Here is a 21,259-nt window from a genome sequence, read left to right on the forward strand (position 1 = left end):
GGGCACAATAACCTTATTTATTAACCGGTCTTACTCAAATATAACACTAGATATCTCTTTCTCTGGTATCAATCAAGTCTGCAAAATATCATCCAAATCGGTTCAGATTTAGATATAGTTCCCATATATATGTTTCGCCCGATTTAAAAAAAAAAAATTGCCTAATAACCTTATTTTTCACCATAATAGCCTTATTTATTAACCAATCTTACTAAAATTTAGCACAAGGTAAACTTCTCCGGTATCAATAAAACCTGCAATATATTATCCAAATTGGTTCAGACTTAGCTATAGCTGCGTTCGCTCGATGTCTTTAAAGCAAGGTATTTTTTTTAACAAAGTAAACCATATTCGATTTAAATAAATAATCTTAAAATAATTAAAATTAATTTATACATGAATAGCTTTGTTAATATCAATACCAAATATAAATAAAATATTGAGAAAATTTTCTATAGAAACAAAATTTTTAAACATTTTGATATAAAACAATACATTTAATTTTATTAGAAAATGCAAAGATTTCCCTTTCATTTGAGCGGAAGAAGATTTTAATTAACTTTTGCATCATATATAAACTAAAGTAATTTGGTTGCTGGTACATTTAAATTATGGGCCACAACCTCATTTCACAATTAAAGCGTTATACAAGTATTTTCACTTGCCCTCGACCCTCGAAATTAAGTCGAAGCAGAGATAGTAGACAGAAATTTCTTTCTTCACCTCAAAATATTGAAATTGAAAACAAAAGCGAAATTAGAGTTAGAAATTTATTTTGTTACCAAATTTAAATTTATGGCATTTGGTTTAATGTTTGTGTTTCAAGAAAAGATAAATTACAAAAGAAAATAATAGCTTCCACATAGAAAAAAAAAAACAAAATATTTTATATGTTAATTACCATGTGGGTATGTTTTGAGGCTTTCCCCCCAATCGGTCTCTTTTGGATGGCATACACGCATTTCATGTTTTATTAACCCTAATTGCACTCACGCACCCCAGTCTGTTTTCTATACAAACAAAATTCATTTTTATTTAACTGATATGAATTTGTTAGGGGAATTTTTCAGAATATTTCTTTGTTGATTTTTCAATTTCCAACTTATTAAAGCAATTGCACAATATTCAAAATGGTATTTTGAAAATATTCAATTTTGTTAATATTTTCCATATTTGTCATTGTTGTCAGTGTTTATTAATTAACGAAGTATGATAGTACTTAAATATTACAAAATATTGTAAATATTTTAATATTTGGAATGATTCACTGTGAACGTTGTAACGACTGGTCGTGAAGTTATTTGAAAATCCATAGATATCTAAATGTTTGATATAATAAAAAATATTGCGTAATGCATTTTACTTTGTACAATTATTATGAATATTTAAATTTTATTGTTAAATATTTTTTTCATATACGTCAAAGCTAAGAATTTTGCTGTGGGCGTCATCATCAGACCTGAAAATATGATACGTCCACACACAGTTTCCACTAGACCAAAAACTAATCTACCAAAATTTGGATAAAATTTTATCAAAATTTTATTTCTATGGAAAATTTTGTCAAAATTTCATTCCTACAAAAATTTTTCACAAAATTTTATTTCTATGGAAAATTTTTTCAAAATGTTATTTCTATAGAAAATTTTGTCAAAATTTTATTTATATTTATTTTGTCAACATTTTATTTCTATACAAAATTTTCCCAACATTTTATTTCTATCGAAAATTTTGTCAAAATTTTATTTCTATAGAAAATTTTGTCAAAATTTTATTTCTGTAGAAAATTTTGCCAAAATTGTATTTCTATAGAAAATGTTATCACAATTGTATTTCTGTAGCAAATTTTGTCAAAATTTTATTTCTATAGAAAATTTTGTCAAAATTTTATTTCTATAGAAAATTTTGTCAAAATTTTATTTCTATAGAAAATTTTGTCAAAATTTTATTTTTACAAGATATTTTGTCAAAATTTTATTTCTATAGAAAATTTTATCAAAATTTTATTTCTATGGAAAATTTTGTAAAAATTTTATTCCTACAATTTTTTTTTACAAAATTTTATTTCTACGGAAAATTTTTTTAAAATATTATTTCTATAGAAAATTTTGTCAAAATTTTATTTCTAAAGAAAATTTTGTCAAAATTTTATTTCTAAAGAAAATTTGGTAAGATTTTTATTTCTATAGAAAATTTTGTCAAAATTTTATTTCTATGGAAAATTTTGTCAAAATTTCATTCCTACAAAAATTTTTCACAAAATTTTATTTCTATGGAAAATTTTTTCAAAATGTTATTTCTATAGAAAATGTTGTCAAAATTTTATTTATATTTATTTTGTCAACATTTTATTTCTATACAAAATTTTCCCAACATTTTATTTCTATCGAAAATTTTGTCAAAATTTTATTTCTATAGAAAATTTTGTCAAAATTTTATTTCTGCAGAAAATTTTGTCAAAATTTTATTTCTATAGAAAATTTTGTCAAAATTTTATTTTTACAAGATATTTTGTCAAAATTTTATTTCTATATAAAATTTTGTTTCTATAGAAAATTTTATCAAAATTTTATTTCTATGGAAAATTTTGTAAAAATTTTATTCCTACAATTTTTTTTTACAAAATTTTATTTCTACGGAAAATTTTTTTCAAATATTATTTCTATAGAAAATTTTGTCAAAATTTTATTTCTAAAGAAAATTTTGTCAAAATTTTATTTCTAAAGAAAATTTGGTAAGATTTTTATTTCTATAGAAAATTTTGTCAAAATTTTATTTCTATAGAAAATTTTGTTAAAATTTTATTTCTATAGAAAATTTTGTCAAAATTTTATTTCTATAGAAAATTTTGTAAACATTTTGTTTCTATAGAAAATTTTGTCAAAGTATTATTTCTATAGAAAATATTGTCAAAATTTTATTTCTATACAAAATGTTGTCAAAAATTTATTTCTATAAAAAAAATTGCCAAATTCTATTCCTATAGACAATTTTCTCAAAATTTTATTTCTATAGAAAATTTTGCCACAATTTTATTTCTATAGAAAATTTTGTCAAAATTTTATATATATAGAAAATTTTCTCAAAATTTTTTTATATTGTTAAAATTTTATTTCTATAGAAAATTTGTCAAAATTTTATTTCTATAGAAAATTTCGTCAAAATTTTATTACTATAGAAAATTTTGTCAAAATTTTATTTCTATAGAAAAATTTGTCAACATTTTATTTTTACAAGATATTTTGTCAAATATTTATTTCTATAGGCAATTTTGCCAAAATTTTATTTCCATAGAGCATTTTGTCAAAATTTTATTTCTATAGAAAATGTTGTCAAAATTTTATTTCTATAGAAAATTTTGTCAAAATTTAATTTTTATACCCTCCATCACAGGATGGGGGTATATTAACTTTGTCATTCCGTTTGTAACACATCGAAATATTGCTCTAAGACCCCATAAAGTATATATATTCTGGGTCGTGGTGAAATTCTGAGTCGATCTAAGCATGTCCGTCCGTCTGTTAAAATCACGCTAACTTCCGAACGAAACAAGCTATCGACTTGAAACTTGGCACAAGTAGTTGCTATCGATGTAGGTTAGGTTAGGTTAAAGTGGCAGCCCGATTAAGATTCAGGCTCACTTAGACTATTCAGTCCATTGTGATACCACATTAACTAAAAGTACCTATTACATATGGGCACTTCTAGTTTTAACCGCTGAACCTTCTTGATTATTTTTCTTTGTTGAACCAACCAGATTGTTCCAAAAACATTAGCAGACTGCTTAAGTTAACGTTTTCCAGATCCGCCAGTAATCTGAAGCTATATGCTCCTAAAAGTTGCTTGCGCTTTACACAAAATGCAGGACACTCACACAAGAGGTGTTTAATTGATTCTTTTTCCTCCGCATCATGACAGCTCATACAATAGTCATTATACTTCGCGCCAATAGTTTTTGCAAAATCGCCTATCAGGCAGCGACCCGTTATAGCAGATATCAGGAGTGATATCTGACGTCTCGAGAACATTAGCATATCTAGTGTGCGGTTTAAGTTGAAATGGGGCCATATTTGCTTGGTGTCGTTACAACCCTTGCAATTCTCCCATCGAACATTTGCCATCCTAACAGCCTTCTCACGCAGCATGAGCTTGCAGGTAGCTAGGGGCATACCAACAAATTCCAGTTCCCCTGGAATATGTAAGGTAGTCCCTAGCCTTGCCAACTCATCCGCTTCGCAGTTCCCCGGTATGTTCCTATGGCCAGGCACCCATATTAGGTGAATATTGTACTGCTCAGCCATCTCATTGAGAGATTTGCGGCAGTCGATGGCCGTTTTCGAGTTGAGGAACACAGAGTCCAAGGATTTTATTGCAGGTTGACTGTCTGAGTATATATTAATGCCAATATTTGTTGGAACATTACTTCTCAGCCAATTCGCCACCTCTCTTATTGCTAATATTTCAGCCTGAAAAACACTACAGTGATTAGGTAATCTTTTCGCTATTCGAATTTCCAGATCTTTAGAATATACTCCGAACCCCACTTGTCCATTCAATTTGGAGCCATCAGTATAGAAATCTACATATCTTTTATTCCCCGGGGTCTGTGTACACCACGCCTCACTGTTGGGAATTAGAGTTTCAAACTTTTTGTCGAAAAGTGGTTTTGCCAGGGTATAATCCACTACGTTAGGCACATCTGGCATTATTTTGAGGACCGAACTATGACCGTACATTTTTTCCGACCACAGCGATAGCTCGCGCAACCGCACAGCCGTTGTTGCAGCTGACTGTTTGGCCAAAATGTCTAAAGGCAATAGATGTAGCATGACATTAAGGGAGTCTGTTCCTGTCTTACTAAATGCGCCTGAGATACATAAGCTCGCCATACGCTGAACTTTATCTAAACAAGTCGGTTTCTGAAGTGCCGGCCACCAGACTACAACACCATATAGCATTATAGGTCTAACTACTGCAGTGTATAGCCAATGCACAATTTTTGGTTTTAGTCCCCACTTTTTCCCTATTGCTTTTTTGCACGAGTACAAAGCTACCGTGGCTTTTCTCGCCCTCTCTTCAATATTAAGCCTAAAATTCAGCTTCCTGTCCAAAATAACGCCAAGGTATTTTGCACACTCGCCAAAGGGAATTTCAGTACCCCCTAAGGAAATGGGCCTAACCGTGGGAGTTTTACGATCTTTGCAGTACATGATTAGTTCTGTCTTTGCTGGATTTACACCAAGACCATTATCTTTCGCCCATTTCTCAGTCATCCGGAGAGCTCTCTGTATAATATCTCTGATTGTGGATGGGAATTTTCCCCTGACTGCTAGCGCCACATCATCTGCGTATGCCACCACTTTTATCCTTTCTTTTTCTAGGGAAACCAGAAGATTGTTTATAGCAACATTCCAAAGAAGAGGTGATAGAACTCCTCCTTGGGGAGTGCCTCTGTTCACATACCTTTGTATGTTTGCTTGCCCTAGTGTGGCTGAAATACGTCTCTTTATTAGAAGTTCGTCTAACAGCCTAAGTATACCTGGATCAACATTCAGAGTTGTCAGTCCATTTAATATCGAGCTCGGATGGACATTATTGAACGCCCCTTCGATGTCTAGAAACGCCACGATTGTGTATTCTTTGACAGATAGTGAGCTTTCAATAAAGCTGACTAGTTCATGCAATGCGGTCTCAGTAGACCTGCCCTTCGAGTATGCATGCTGTCGTTTCGAGAGCAAACTTGAATCCACGCTAGTTCTAAGATACATGTCTATCATCCTCTCCAGGGTCTTAAGTAGGAATGAGGATAAGCTGATTGGTCGGAAATCCTTCGCACTCGAGTGAGAGGCTATTCCTGCTTTAGGTATGAAGACGACTTTTGTTTCCCTCCACTTTTCTGGAATATATGCTAAGTTTACACATCGTTTATATATCACCGTCAACCAGGGGATAACTCTTTCAGCCACTGCCTGTAACTCCGCCGGAGTAATTCCATCAGGTCCGGGGGATTTGAATGGTCCAAAGCTATTTAAAGCCCATTTTATTCTAGATTCCGACACAATTTCCTCGATAGGAAATGATCGCTGAGCCTCTGTTACACCGCCGGAACATGGTTCAACCGTCTGATTTCCAGGGAAGTGTGTGTCCAAAAGTACCTCCAACGTCTCCTCACTGGACGTTGTCCAATTTCCCTCCGATGTTTTAATGAAACCTGGAGCGGTGTTAGTGGATGCTAGTACCTTCCGTAGTCTGGAAGCCTCTGACGTATTCTCAATACTGCTACAGTAATCATCCCAAGAGTTTTGTTGAGACCTTCTCAGTTCTCGTTTATATTCTCTCAGATTCATCTTGTAAGTGTCCCAATCCTCCGGAGCTCTTGTGGACTTTGCTTTGTTAAAGAGCTTCCTGCAGGATTTCCTCATATTACTTAACTCCGTAGTCCACCATGGCGGCCGATTTTTTCCCCTTGGTTTTCCTCTAGGGCAAGCAGCTTTCAGTGAAATGTTGAAGGCCTTAGTAATCCGCTCCACTGCGTGTTCGATATCTTGCACAGTGCTCATATTTGTCTCCGGCATTTCCGGTATCATCGAATTGAACGATTCCCTATACCTATTCCAATCAGCTTTCCTAACATTTGGCGGAAATATGGTCTTTGAAGTACGAACAGCCAATCTGAAACTGATGTAGCGATGATCTGAGAAGCTATGTTCCCTCAAAACTTGCCACTCAGATATCTTATCATTCAGTTCCGGAGAGGTCAACGTTACGTCCAAAACCTCTTGTCTGTTCCTGGTGACGAAGGTTGGTGCATCTCCCTTATTGCAAACTACCAGGTTAGTACGCAAAATAAACTCTATTAGCGACTCTCCCCTTGCATTAGTATCACTACTTCCCCAAATACTATGATGTGCATTTGCATCGCATCCCATAATGAGTTTTGTCTTTGTTTTTAGTGACTCCTCAACTAAGGTCTTAACGGCACAGGGTGGCATCTCCCTATCATGTCCCATGTAGACCGAAGATACCCAATATTTGCATGTGGATATCTCTAGACTGGCTACGACAGTGTCTGCATTGCTCAATGAAGGAAGCAGAAACAAGTTTAGTTCGTTTTTAGCAATTATACATGCTCGATTTATATCGGTACCGGTATTATGCAAAAGTTTGAAACCCGGAGTGCTTAATTCACAGATATTGTTCTTATATATGTATGGTTCTTGAATAAGAACTATATCTATGTCTCCTTTCATCAGGAGAACTTTTAAGGCAGCACAAGCGGCCTTACAATGGTGAAGATTTATCTGGAGGAACCGTAGAACCATCCAAATTTTCAACCACCGTCACATCAGCCGCTTCAATTGAGTCATCAAGGGCTTCCTCTTCACAGATCTCGGTGACTCTCGCAACAATCCGCGGTTCAGTTTTGGTGAGGCTTGAGCCTGTAGAAACTTCCCTCATATGATTTTCGCCATAGTCTGCAGGTTTTATGTCTCCTTCGGCTTCGCTAGGAGATTTTTCCACTGCTGACTCTACCGGAGGCTTGTCCGTTTCGGAATCCTTTGGCTGATCGCTTTTGTATACCTTCATATGGATATCATGAAAGCCATAACTTACGCGTCCTTGGGTCTGGGCTAGATGTGGCAGCGACTCTATGTTTAATATAAACACCGCATGCCGTCTTGGTCCATCCACCTCATCCAAACGACCAACCTTCCAATCGGCGGTTGGAAGATCTGGGTTACATTCTTTTAGTCTCTCTAGTATTGACTCAGGATCAGGAGGGTTTGCCGGTATCCATGCATGTGCTCTAGGTTTAGCCGGTATGTCTTTTTTATCGACTAACTCCAAAGCGGCTCCTTCCCAAACTTCACCAATTAGCATCAATGCAGCTTTAAAGCAATCCATAGACCTCTGGTCTGCAAAAGCTATTAACTTATATCGTCCTTGATACCATCCAGCATCTTGCCGTCGAGGACTTGGTCCGGGAAACTTTTTTCGCACCTCTGAGTAGACACCAGACATCGCGTTCTCAATTTCCCCCCATTTTTGCCTTGGAATCATACCGTCCAATGCTCCTTTATTAATAATAGCCATCACAAGGCTGTCTTTTGCAACTGAGGCAAACGATCTTTGATCCCGTTTAGAGGATGGCAGCTGATCCGGTGATCGTTCCCTTTTTCCAGCTTCAAGAATTCCTTGAGCCCATTTTAAGGAATCGCTTTGCTTAGCCGACAACGTGCTTGGGTCGACTGATCCTAATTTCTTTAGGATAAACAAAGCATTTCTTCGTTCCTTGAATCTCTTTCGAGAGGGATTGCCTCCTTTTGATGTCGTCACCTTAGAAAAGGTTCGTCTTGCCAAAGTGTCACCGCCAGTCGACCCGTCTACAGGTCGACTAATTGGGCCTGACTCTTGGTCGATGCCCAAATTTATAACTTCAGTCGTTACCCGTCCACTGGGCCCTGAAGTTAGCAACCCAGTGGATGACTTTGAATTTCGCTGCATGGCGGTTTATTATTTCCACCACACGTGAAATTCGTAATAAGTACTTATTACGATGAAATACTCCGCTATTAAAAAACACGTCCGTTCAGTTCGACGGTTGAAGAACAGCTATCGATGTAGGTCGGATGGTATTGAAAATGGGCCATATCGGTCCACTTTTACGTATAGCCCCCATATAAAGGGACCCTCAGATTTGGCTTGTGGAGCCTCTAACAGAAGCATATTTCATCCGATCCGGCTGAAATTTGGTACATGGTATTGGTATATGGTCTCTAACAACCATGCAAAAATTGGTCCATATCGGTCGTTAATTATATATAGCCCCCATATAAACCAATCCCCAGATTTGGCTTGTGGAGCCTCTAAGAGAAGCATATTTCATCCGATCCGGCTGAAATTTGGTACATGGTGTTGGTATATGGTCTCTAAGAATCATGCAAAAATTGGTCCACATCGGTTCATAATTATATATAGCCCCCATATAAACCGATCCCCAGATTTGGCTTGCGGAGCCTCAAAGAGAAGAAAATTTCATCCGATCCGGCTGAAATTTGGTACATGATGTTGGTATATGGTCTCTAACAACCGTGCAAAAATTGGTCCACATCGGTTCATAATTATATATAGCCCCCATATAAACCGATCCCCAGATTTGGCTTGCGAAGTCTCCAAGAGAAGAAAATTTCATCCAAGCCGGTTGTAATTTGGAACATGGTGTTAGTATATGATCTTTAACAACCGTGCCAGAATTGGTCCATATCGGTCCATAATTATATATAGCTCCCATATAAAACTTTCTCCAGATTTGACCTCCGGAGCCTCTTGGAGGAGCAAAATTCATCCGATCCGGTGCAAATTAGGAACGTGGTGTTAGTATATGGTCGCTAACAACCATACCAAAATTGGTCCAATCACACAAAAATTGGTCCATATCGGTTCATAATCATGGTTGCCACTAGAGCCAAAAATAATCTACATAAATTTTATTTCTATAGAAAATTTTGTCAAAATTTTAATTCTATAGAAAATTTTGTCAAAATTTTATTTCTATAGAAAATTTTGTTCAAATTTTATTCGGTTCATAATTATGGCTGCCACTCGAGCCACAAATAATCTACCAAGATTTTATTTCTATAGAAAATTTTGTCAAAAGTTTATTTCTATAGTAAATTTTGTTAAAATTTTATTTCAGTAGAAATTTTTGTCAAAATTTTCGTTCTATAGAAAATTTTGTGAAAATTTTATTTCTATAGAAAATGTTGTTAAAATTTTATTTCTGTAGAAAATTTTGTCAAAATTTTATGTTCACTTTGTCAAACTGAATTATATACGTATTGGATCGATCTTTTTTGATTTAATATATACCACGTATGGACTTACATACAATTTAGAAGATGGTGTTAGGAGGTTTTAAGATACCTTGCCATCGGCAAGCGTTACCGCAACTTAAGTAATTCGATTGTGGATGGCAGTGTTTAGAAGAAGTTTCTACGCAACCCATGATGGAGGGTACATAAGCTTCGGCCTGGCCGAACTTACGGCCGTATTTACTTGTTTTTTAATCATTGTTGTTGTTTTTGATTTCATCTTAAAACCATGCATTGACTAAACTACAAGTGTAGCTTAACCAACAGAGGAAAATAATGTTTGTCAAATTTATTTGGGCAAAGCCCTATAGACTGCAAGATGGTTGGATGGACGCAAAGTAAAAATTACCCATTTAAAAAAAATATGAAAACGCGAGTTATAAACAAATGATTTAAAAGAACTTCCTGTGTAGTTAAAATAAAGAACATCTTTGGAAGGACATTTTAGGAAGTGCTTATAATGTTGTGCATTTAGAAGAACTTTTTAGCTGGGATATCGTTAAGCTCCATGCAAATAATAAAGAAATTTATGCTACCAATGTTCAGTTGTTACCATAAGTCTATTCTATTTCTAGTTTGTCAATTATTTTCAGTGCTACCAATAACATGGTTTCATACCATAAGATATTAGAAAGGCGAATTTTTAAGCTTCATTTATTTAACCAAACAAAACAAAAGTAAATTCGGAAAAGTTAAAAAGGAATACAACTTAAAAAAAAAATATGTGAAAAAAATGAAGAAAATTCCAATATTTGGAAATTTTTATATAAAAATGAAAGAATACCATTCAAGTTACCGTGATGCATAATCGAAAAAGCCGATTCGTATTTTTGCAATAGATGTCATTGCAGTCAAATTGTGTCTATTCAAGCAAACCTAATTTTTATTTAGGAATATTTTTTATACTCCGACATATTATTTATTTGCTGATTTTTTTATTTATTGAAATAATTGCACAATATTGAAATGGAATTTTGAAAATATTTAATTTTGTTAATATTTTCCACATTTGTCATTGTTAAGCGTTTATTAATTAACAATGGAAAATAATACTTAAATATTTCAAAATATTGGAAATATTTGAATATTTAAATATTTGGAATGGTTCTCTGTGAACGCTGTATCGATTAGTCGTGTAGTTATTTGAGATTCAATAAATATCTAAAAGGTATGTTTTTGTTTGAAATTTCCCATATTTTGCATTATTAAGCATTTATATATTATAAACTGGAATATAACTCTTAAATATTTTAAGAAAGATTTTTTTCAGTGTTATGATTTTTTTCTGTATTAGATGAGCAGGCAGCCGGTTCACAGTCGATTAGTTGAAAAGTCGATTTTTTTTTAAATAGCTCGACCAAAATGTCAATTTTCATGCGAAGCCGGTATATTTGTTGATGTTTGGCCGACAACGAATGTTTATATTATTCACCTGTGTTAATACTAAAAAAAAAAACTACCGGAACAAGCAAATAAACATTTATTATTTCTTTTACTGAATTCCTTTTAGTACTTCAAACAAGACTCAACAAAACATTTGCAAAAATATTTGCAATAATATATTATTATATTTTGCAACATTTGAACAAGTGTTATGTGGTTGACTTGTTTTTTTTTTTAAACAACAACTTCATAAATAACATAGATTTCATCTAAAAGATAATTTAAAAAAAATGTAGTCTCCCTTAATTTAACATAAATGATAAATGATTAAAATATTTTAGATAAATTCAAAACTATTGTTTCATAACGACTTCCTCCTTCACTTAAATCTTATATATGTTAATTGTAAACGTTTGGTAGTAATCTCTCCCATAACATTATTCAACATACTTGTCATAAGATCTGCTCTTCTTCCTCATTCATTGAAAGAATATTTAAAAAATTGAAATTATTAATTCAATCACCCCATTTTAGTTGGTTTCATTATTTTAATATACTAACGTAATTGCTTGTAGTCTTGTCTTTGTTTAATTAATTGAATAGTCTGGGCATGTACGTATAGCCGTAAGCTGTTGTGGGTTTAACGCGTTTCCTCATCCAGATAACAATAATTATCATACAATGTAAAGCTGTCGCAAAAACTCAAGAATAAGACAGCATTTGCAAAAAAAAAAATATAATAATTAATAGTGCGTTCAGGCAAATGAGTAAATATCGTAGCAGACAAAAATGTTCTGAGAAGTTTGTCAACAGTATTTTCAATATTTTCTATAGAACATTTTATTTCCATCGAAAAATTTTGCATAGTAAATTTTGACAAAATTTTATTTGTAAAGAACATTTCTGCAAATTTTCATTTCTTTAGAAAACTTAAAAAAAAAATTTTTTTTTGACAAATTTATTTTCATAGAAAGTTTTTCTGAATTTTAATAATTTAATAATTTTCACAGAAAATTTGCAAAATTTTATTTTTATAGCAATTAGTTTGCAAAATTTTACTTAATTTTCGCAAATTTTATTTGTGTAGAAAGTTTTTGAAAATATTATTTCTAAAGAAATTTTTTTCTTTTTAGAATATTTTTGAACAATTTTATTTCTATAGAAAATTTTTATAAAATTCGTAAAATTTTATTTCCAAAAAAATGTTTTTGCCCAAAAAATTTTTATAGCAAATTTTTGTAAAATTTGTTTTCTATAGAAAATTTTGCAAACTTTATTTGTATACAAAACTTTTGCAAAATTTTATTTTCTATAGAATTTTTTTGCAAGTTTTTTTTAGAAAAATTTTGTTTTTTTGTTTACAGAAAATGTTTCTATTTCTATTATTCTACTTAAATTTTCTATATGTATAGAAAAGTTTTGCAAAATATGATTTCCTTCTTTTATATTTTTGCCAAATTTGATTTATATTGGATTTTTTTTTAATTACATTTCTCTAGAAAATAAGTAAATCTTTATTACTATAGAAAATCTTTTCAAATGTTTATATCTTCAGAACATTTTTCCAAATTTTATTTACTGATTTACAATCGAAAATTACAAGTTCGGATACAAAAAAATCCAAATTATAGCTTTATTTCTATAGAAAATTTTGCCAAAATTTTATTTCTATAGAAAATTTTGTCACAATTTTATTTCTATAGAAAATTTTGTCAAAATTTTATTTCTATAGAAAATTTTGTCAAAATTTTATTTCTATAGAAAATTTTGTCAAAATTTTATTTCTAAGGATATTTTGTCAAAATTTTATTTCTATAGAAAATTATGTCAACATTTTATTTCTATAGAAAATTTTGTCAACTTTATTACTATAGAAAATTTTGTCAATATTTTATTTCTATAGAAAATTTTGTCAAAACTTTATTTCTATAGAAAATGTTGTCAAAATTTTATTTCCATACAAAATTTTGTCAACATTTTATTTCTGTATAAAAAGTTTTAAAAATTTTATTTCTATAGAAAATTTTGTCAAAATTTTATTTCTATCACAAATTTTGTCAAGATTTTGTTTCTATAGAAAATTTTGTCAAAATTTTATTTCTATAGCAAAATTTTGTCAATGTTTTTTTTAGTAAAACTTTGTCAAAATTTTATTTTATTTTTTAAAATTTCATTTCTATAGTAAAACTGTCAAAATTGTTATTTAATTATGTCAACATTTTATTTCTATAGAAAATTTTGTCAAGATTTTGTTTCTATAGAAAATTTTGTCAAAATTTTATTTCTATAGAAAATTTTGTCAAAATTTTATTTCTATAGAAAATTTTGTCAAAATTTTATTTCTATAGAAAGTTTAGTTAAAATTTAATTCTATAGAAAATTTTGTCAAAATTTTATTTCTATCAAAAATGTTGTCAAAATTTGATTTCTATCAAAAATTTTGTCCAGATTTTGTTTCTATAGCTACATTTTGTCAAAATTTTATTTCTATAGTAAAAGTTTGTCAACATTTTTTCCCATAGTAAAACTTTGTCAAGATTTTATTTCTTTTTTAGGATTAACTTAGACATGAGCTTTGTAAGGAGAAAGTCCATAACTTTGTAAAATATAATATCTCGCTGAAGATGATCACCGATGGTGTATCGAAATATCCGAGAACAGCAACATTTCAATAAAAAAGTAATGAAAAACAACAACACCAGCATTTTTCATTAGTCCATGACCTCAATTGTAAAATTCCAAACGTCAACTAAAAAAACTAAACAGATTTTATTTCTATATTTGGAAAAAATTTATTTCTATTGCAAAAATTTGTCAAAATTTTATTTTTTTTTTAGAAAATTTTTTTAAAATTTTATTTCTATAGAAAATTTTGTAAAAATTTTATTGCTATAGAATATTTTGTCAAAATTTTATTGCTATAGAAAATTTTGTCAAAATTTTATTTCTATAGAAAATTTTGTCAAGATTTTGTTTCTATAGGAAATTTTGTCAACATTTTATTACTATAGCTACATATTGTCAAAATTTTATTTCTATAGCTACATATTGTCAAAATTTTATTTCTATAGCAACATTTTGTTAAAATTATTTTTCTATAGTAAAACTTCGTCAAAATTTTATTTCTATAGAAAATCTTGTCAATATTATATTTCTATAGAAAATTCTGTCAAAATTTTAGTTCTGTAGAAACTTTTTTTTTAAATTTCATTTCTATAAAAAATTTTGTCAAAATTTTATTTCTATAGAAAATTTGTCAAAATTGTATTTCTATAGAAAATTTTGTCAAAATTGTATTTCTATAGAAAATGTTGTCAAAATTTTATTTCTATAGAAAATTTTGTCAAAATTTTATTGCTATAGAAAATTTTCTCAAAATTTTATTTCTATAGAAAATTTTGTCAAGATTTTGTTTCTATAGGAAATTTTGTCAACATTTTATTACTATAGCTACATATTGTCAAAATTTTATTTCTATAGCTACATATTGTCAAAATTTTATTTCTATAGCAAAATTTTGTTAAAATTATTTTTCTATAGTAAAACTTCGTCAACATTTTATTTCTATAGAAAATCTTGTCAATATTATATTTCTATAGAAAATTCTGTCAAAATTTTATTTCTGTAGAAAATTTTGTTAAAATTTCATTTCTATAAAAAATTTGGTTAAAATTTCATTTCTATAGAAAGTTTTGTCAAAATTTCATTTCTAAAGAAAATTTTGTCAAAATTTTATTTCTAAAGAAAATTTTGTCAAAATTTTATTTCTATCGGAAATTTTGTCAAAATTTTATTTCTATCGGAAATTTTGTCAACATTTTATTTTATTTGTATAAAAAATTGTGGACATTTTAATTTCTATAGAAAATTTTCTCAAAATTTTATTTCTATAGGAAATTTTGTCAAAATTTTATTTCTATAGCTACATTTTGTCATTTTTTTTTTTCTATAGTAAAACTTTGTCAAAAGTTTATTTCTATAGAAAAATTTGTCAAAAGTTTTAATTCTCTAGACAGTCTTGTCAAAATTTTATTTCTATAGAAAATCTTGACAACATTATATTTCTATAGAAGGTTAGGTTAGGTTAGGTGGCAACCCGAAGTATCAGGCTCACTTAGACTATTCAGCTTCTCTCTTATCAATGAGTGCTGCCCTATTCCATATTAAGCTCAATGACAAGGGACCTCCTTTTTATAGCCGAGTCCGAACGGCGTTCCACATTGCAGTGAAGCCACTTAGAGAAGCTTTGAAACCCTTAGAAATGTCACCAGCATTACTGAGGTGGGATAATCCACCGCTGAAAAACTTTTTGATGTTCGGTCGAAGCAGGAATCGAACCCACGACCTTGTGTATGCAAGGCGGGCATGCTAACCATTGCACCACGGTGGCTCCCATATTTCTATAGAAAATTCTGTCAAAATTTTATTTCTATAGAAAATTTTGTTAAAATTTCATTTTTATAGAAAATTTTGTGAAAATTTGATTTCTTTAAAAAATTTTGTTAAAATTTCATTTCTATAGAAAATTTTCTCAAAATTTTATTTCTATCGAAATTTTTCTCAAAATTTTATTTCTATATAAAATTTTGGCAAAAATTTATTCCTATAGAAAATTTTTATTTTTATTATTTTATTTAAAATTATAATAAATTATGAAAATAAATATAAAATAAAGTTACTAACAACTAAGGTTTTCGACCTAATAGAAAATTTTTGCAAAATTTTATTTCTATAGAAAATTTTTGGAAATTTTTATTTCTATAGAAACTTTGTGCAAAATTTTATTTTTCATTAATTTTATTACTACTTATTTCTTGTCAATATTGCTATTCTCAATGACTAAATTTACCCAACTTTATTGTATATTTTAAATATTCTACATTTCATATTATTATTATTTGAAAATCTACATTAATATACATATACACGCAAAGAAAAAAAAAACGTTTGGAAAACGTGTACCAAAAACGTTTTTCTTTTGTTAGAGTTTTTTGAATTGCTTCGAAAAGTATACACTTTTATCACAAAAAACAATTCGTTTGTTACAAAATTTTTATTTTTTCAATAAAAAAAGTTGTTTTTGAACCAACAACACAGTCCATTTCGTTTATATCAAACACTGTTCTTTTCTGACTTTAGGTGTTTAATAAGACACATTTTACAGTTCATAGTAAAAATTTAATATAGTAGAATGTAATGTTGAACATTTTTTTCGGAAACTTCCGACCATATCTGGAATATATGTAAAAAAAAACTTTGGTCGGAGCAGGCATCGAACCCACGACCCTTGGCATGCAAGTCGGACGTAGCAACCACTGCTCCACGGTGGCCAACTAAATGTATTTTTCTGTTAAATAAACTTTGTTTAATCGGCTCGTGGGCGCCGTAAGCTATGCTATGTAAATATAACTTATATGGTTTCGATTCTCCGTCCAGGCGAAAGGTAAAAAAAAATTTTAAATTTATAAAATCGTACAATTTCTTCTACACTGTTTGTATTACAGAAAAAGGTGCTAATAACTAAAAAACTTCGCGGAAGTGAGAAAGATGTGAGTGAAAATGCAATTAGCTAGAAAAAAAATTTGTTTGAGGTAGTCTTTATGAAATTGTTTTTACATCCTGGAAAAGAATAAACGTTTATCACAAAAAAATATATACTTTTCTTCCAAATACACTTCCTTTCAACGAAAAGCAAATGAGAAACGAACTTTGTTTGTCTAAAATTTCGTTTGGGAGGAAAGAATTATTTTTTTGCCTGTATTTTGTCCCCAACTGTTTTGTATATTCCATGATAATACTATATACATAAATTATTTATATTTGCGAATCGTCATTTGCTTGTCGCAGTAGAATTATAAACAATAAGATAAAAAATATGATTTTGTTTATGAATAGGCAATTACATGATACTCACTTTTGTTTGTCTCAGGTATTGACTGTTGTTGTGGCAGATTTTTTTCCTTTGAATAAACAGACTAGAAGACAAAGAACTCTTATGTGCTACGTCACAATTGCTGCAGTGCACTGGAAGTCAAATGTCAGGAAGAAGTCACTTATTGCAATTATTGGCGGTAGGCAGTTTCGGTTTTTGTATTGTTTAATTTTGTGTTTCTTATTTAAAAATTTTATAATTTGTCCCAATGGTTCTTTGATCTTTCAAAGACAAATTTTCACTCAATGCTCTCGCGTTTTTCTTGTTTATTTTTGGGGAAATTTAAAAATATTTTTGTTTTCGTTTCGTTTTTAAAAAGATAGAGGGAAAACTGTATGAGGAAATGTTCTCGGTTTTTTTTTATGCTCTAGACGAATAATTTCCCCGCCAAATGTGAATGAGTTAATTAAGCAAATGGTGTTGTCGTTGTTGTTGGCGTTGATGATTGTGATCACAATGTTGCCGATGTCGATGTGCAATTTTGCCTGATGTTGTTTGAAAGTGACTGACGACTCTATTCTCCATAGAAAATCTAATTTTGTGTTTTTGTTTATGTCGCGTTCTCTTCGCTGCCTTAGTGCTCTATTTTTATGTTTATTTCGTTTTATTTAGCTGATGTTTTGATGATCTTTTTACCATATTACAAAAACACCAAGAACACCCTTTGCAGCTCGTAGAGCGTTGATCGCTCTTCCCCGTTTGGCAGGCACACTTCGTGTATAGAGTTTATAGACCTATTCGGCCGGATGGGTTATTGCACTTTTGTTGCAATATTGGCTCTCGTTTTTAGGTTTATTGCAAACTGGCGTTTTATTTTTTGTGGTGTTTGTGGCGGCGGTGTTTTTGTTACAATTGGCGGCTGTGGTGTTATTGTCGTTCTCGGTGATGTTGGGCCTCTGGTTGGCGTTGTTGTTGTTGTTGTTATTACAAAATACTATTTGTGAGTTTATTTGGGTCAACCTAACATCTATGTGTATGGGGGCTGTAAATCAGTTAGTGTATGTGTGTTTATGTGTATCTTCGCATTTGTATATGCTGTTGTTTTTCTTTATGGATTTCCCTCCTCCTCAATCGTATGTTTATCAAAATTTTTGCATCACTTAACGTTAGTTTATGGACCGTTTCTGCTGTTTTTGTGGTTGCGGTGATTGTTTTTGCTGTTGTGCCAAATGTTGTTGATTTCCGATGAATTTATTTTCATTAAATTCTATTAAACTCATGCGGTAACGTCTTTTGATTTTATTGATATTCAAACGAGACAACGTTTTATGTTGCATTACAGTATATCTTCGTCTCGCTACTTTGCCCTTGTTAATTTTTGTTTTTTGTTTTTTGTAAAATCGTGAAAATACCCAAGCAGCCAAACTAAAGTTTACAGTTGTCTGATATATAGTAGTAGTAGAGACGTTCTTCCGTTAAATCTGCAAATAAAATTTGCAAAAATTAATTACAAAAGCATCTAACATATACATATAAAGAATCATAACTTAGAGTTAGAAAGACAATGTTCTCGGTTGGTGCAAACAGTGTTGCCAAGTTGGAAATGTTCCCCCAAATTTAGGATTGTTTCACGGAAAACTACCAAACAAAAAAAAACTTCTAAAGAAAATTTTGCCAACATTTTATTTCTATCAAAAATGTTGGCCAAATTTTATTTCTATTGAAAATTTTGTCAAAATTTTATTTCTATAGAAAATTTTACCAAAATTTTATTTCTATAGAAAATTTTGTCAAAATTTTATATCTATAGAAAATTTTGTCAACATTTTATTTCTATAGAAAATTTTGTCAAAATTTTATTTCAAAATTTTATTTGTATAGAAAATTTTGTCTAAATTTTATTTGTATAGAAAATTTTGTCTAAATTTTATTTCTATTGAAAATTTTGTCAAAATTTTATTTCTATAGAAAATTTTGTCAAAATTTTATTTCTATAGAAAATTTTTTCAAACCATTATTTCGATTGAAAATTTTGCCAAAATTTTATTTCTATAGAAAAATTTGTCAACATTTTATTTGTAAGGATATTTTGTAAAAATTTTATTTCTAAGGATATTTTGTCAAAATTATATTTCTATAAAAAATTTTGTCAAAGTTTTATTTCTATAGAAAATTTTGTCAAAATTTTATTTCTATAGAAAATTTTGTTAAAATTTTATTTCTATAGAACATTTTATCAAAATTTTATTTCTGTAGAAAATTTTGTCAAAATTTTATTTCTAGAGAAAATTTTGTCAAAATTGTATTTCTAGAGAAAATTTTGTCAAAATTTTATATCTATACAAAATTTTATCAAAATTTTATTTCCATAGAACATTTTACCAAAATTTTATTTCTACAGAAAATTTTGTCAAAATTTTATTTCTATAGAAAATTTTTTCAACATTTTATTTCTATAGAAAATTTTGTCAAAATTTTATTTCTATAGAAAATTTTTTCAAACCATTATTTCGATTGAAAATTTTGCCAAAATTTTATTTCTATAGAAAAATTTGTCATAATTTTATTTCTATAGAAAAATTTTGTAAAAATTTTATTTTTAAGGATATTTTGTCAAAATTATATTTCTATAAAAAATTTTGTCAAAGGTTTATTTCTATAGAAAATTTTGTCAAAATTTTATTTCTATGAAAATTTTGCCAGAATTTTATGTCTATAGAAAATTTTTGACAAAATTTTATTTCTATAGAAAATTTTACCAAAATTGTATGTCTATAGAAAATTTTGCCAAATGTTATTTCCATAAAAAAATTTTATCTCTACAAAAATTTTGACAAAATTTTATTTCTATAGGAAATTTTGTCAAAAATTTATCTCTATAAAAAAATTTGCCAAAATTTTATTTCTATAGAAAATTTTTTAAAGAGGAATATTTCGCAAATTCTATATAAACATCAAAAATTCTACCAATCTACCAAACAAAAAAAAATTATGTCTATAGAGAATTTAGCCAATTTTTATTTCTATAGAAAATATTGTCAAAATGTTATCTCTTTAAAAAAAATTTGCCAAAATCTATAGAAAATTTCTTCGATATTTTATTTCTATAAAAAATTTTTGCCAAAATTTTATTTCTATAGAAAATTTCTTCGAAATTTTATTTCTATAAAAAAATTTGCCAAAATTTTATTTCTATAGAAAATTTTGCCAAAATTTTATTTCTATAGAATATTTTTTAGTGAGGAATATTTCGCAAAATCTACCAAAACACCAAAAAATCTACCAATCTACCAAAAAAAAAAATCCCAAAATTGTATGTCTACACCCTCACAAAAAATCGCTTCTGTAACATATACTCCCAAACATATTTTGCTTCAAGCATATACATTTTTGGGTATTGCCCAAACATTTATATGTTTGATCTCTTCCAATATATAATATGTTTGAAAGCATATTGGTCTAAACAATATATGTTTGGGTAGTCTAAGTTCCAAACATTTTGTATTTTTGCATCCAAATTCAATAATGTTGTCTTCCAAAAAACAATATGTTATTATGTGAACATATAATATGTTTGGAAGCATTTTGCACCCAAAAATATTATATGCTTAAAAAAAATTCTCCCAAACAATATTGTGCTCAAAATTTTATTTATTTATTTATATATTTACAGTCATAATGAATTATGAAAATAAACAGGTAATATAGGTGCTAACAACATAGGTTTTCGACCTGAATACTCAAAATTTTGTTTCCACGTGATTTTTTAGTTCTTAGCACCTTTTTCTGTAATACAAACATTGTAGAAGAAATTATTCAATTTTATGATTTTTTTTTATTTTAATTTTACCTTTTGCCGGACGGGGATTCGAACAGCGGACCACACAGTTTGTAAGGATCAAAGAAGTAGCTGATCAATTGCCCAAGGAAAAATAAAATGTTAATTTTGTAATAACAAGCAACAACCACCAACTTAATTTAATATCGCTCCCTGTTAAATAACGCTCCAAGCTACTAAACACATATATGTTTATAGGCTATTTCTAAATTAATATATGTTTGCATCCAAGCATATTATATTTACAAACATTTTATGTCCCAAACATAATATGTTCTAACATATTAACATATA

General features: G+C 29.5%; 1 protein-coding gene across 2 annotated transcripts in view; it reads right to left on the bottom strand.

The window, feature by feature from the left end:
- The window catches only part of LOC142228861 (uncharacterized), a 116,893-nt gene that overhangs the window by 84,168 nt on the left and 11,466 nt on the right, over positions 1 to 21,259 (bottom strand). For both annotated transcript variants that reach the window (XM_075299388.1, XM_075299387.1), the window contains exon 2: positions 17,170 to 18,608. The gene's annotated coding sequence lies outside the window, so the exon portion shown is untranslated. The remainder of the gene's footprint in view (positions 1 to 17,169; positions 18,609 to 21,259) is intronic.

This window comes from Haematobia irritans, chromosome 3 (assembly GCF_050003625.1).
Source record: "Haematobia irritans isolate KBUSLIRL chromosome 3, ASM5000362v1, whole genome shotgun sequence".
Taxonomy (NCBI): Eukaryota; Metazoa; Arthropoda; class Insecta; order Diptera; family Muscidae; genus Haematobia; species Haematobia irritans.